This window comes from Orycteropus afer, unplaced genomic scaffold (assembly GCF_000298275.1).
Source record: "Orycteropus afer afer isolate SDZICR_OR568_19922 unplaced genomic scaffold, OryAfe1.0 scaffold00340, whole genome shotgun sequence".
Lineage (NCBI taxonomy): Eukaryota > Metazoa > Chordata > Mammalia > Tubulidentata > Orycteropodidae > Orycteropus > Orycteropus afer.
In genome coordinates, this window is record NW_006921927.1 from 3,686,014 (window position 1) to 3,687,607 (window position 1,594).

Here is a 1,594-nt window from a genome sequence, read left to right on the forward strand (position 1 = left end):
GGGACAATTTTTAAAAATACCCAAGCCAAGGCTGCAACCATGGAAATCCTGATTCTATTAGTCTAGGTCGGGCCAAGCATTAGTACTGTCTATGAGTTCCTTGGGTATATCTAAAGAACAGCTACTGTTGAGAGTCATGAACACTTATGTAGGAGCCTTTCAAAGGATGTTGTAGCTGTGGCAGGTGTGCTAAAAGTGTTCTGAGGAAGAGGCATAAGTGATTGTTACCCCACATGACCTGACCTTCCCACATTCCTCCATTGCCCACTGAATAACCCCTTTGGAAGGTGATGATTTGGGGTTTTCACTCAACTTTGAGAAAGCCACTCATTCTGCCTACCCTAACTTCAACACTCAAAACAAAACTCAAAACCTTGGCATGCACATTTGGAAAGTGGTCACCTCCGCCACCCTACTTCATTCTCCTATTTACAAAATTGCAGGGAGAGAATATTTTGCTTTCATGTAATAAGCACCATATTTTGTAAGAACATCACAACTCTTCCAAGTATCAAACAAAGTAGATGAAGCCAAACAAAATTTTTATAAGCCGAAAAATTGGGTAGGATTGTTGTGCTTATTCTGAAAATGATAGGGTTTTATAGTTTTGCAGAAATTATGATACTGCTTCAGAAACCCAAGAAGGGGTCGCAATGAGTCGGGTCCGACTCGATGGCACATAACAACAACAACAAACATAATATAAAAATGGAGCAATTCTTTATACATCACTGATGTTTTTTGCATATTGTCATTTAAAATATTTGTAAATTATCTGAGAAGCATAAGAATATCCAGAAAAATGCAATTACTACCTCCCACTTTTAAAAGTCATCAGTTATATAAGTAATGGCCTAAAGCTTCTTCCAAAAGCCCAGCAGTAATTTTGGTTTGGAGTTGGCCTTAATACAAGAGTTCTCAGTTGCCATAGAGATCAGCATTTACGGGACAAGAGCAAGTTTTAGCTGTGGCATTAGCCAAACAATAGACTTGAAATATTTAATGATCACCAAGGGATACAACCTCGCTTCCTGAAAGTGAAGAGAACTTGAATACTTAACTGATGAAGCTCAAAGACTACAACCTCCAGTATGGATTACACCTCAACATAAAGAAAACAAAAATCCTCACAATTAGACCAATAAGCAATATCATGATAAATGGAGAAAATATTGAAATTGTCAAGGCTTTTATTTTACTTAAATCAACAATCAACCCCCATGAAAGAAGCTATCAAGAAATCATTACGTATTGCATCAGACAAATCTACTGCAAAAGACCATTGTTGTTGTTGTTGTTATTTGCCGTCAAGTCGGACCCGACTCATAGCGACCCCTCCTTGGGTTTTCGAGGCAGTATCACTATGGAAATAGATTGCCCCATCTTCCTTCCGAGGAGTGGCTGGTGGGTTTGAACCACCAGCCTTCTGACCATTAGCAAATCTTAAAAATCAAGGATGTCACTTTGATGACTAAGGTGTGTGCATAGGTTACCTAGTGCTGCTCTAACAGAAAATACCACAAGTGGAAATGGCTTGAACAAACAGGAGTTTGTTCTCTTACAGTTTGGGAGGCTGGAAGTCAGAGTTCAAAGT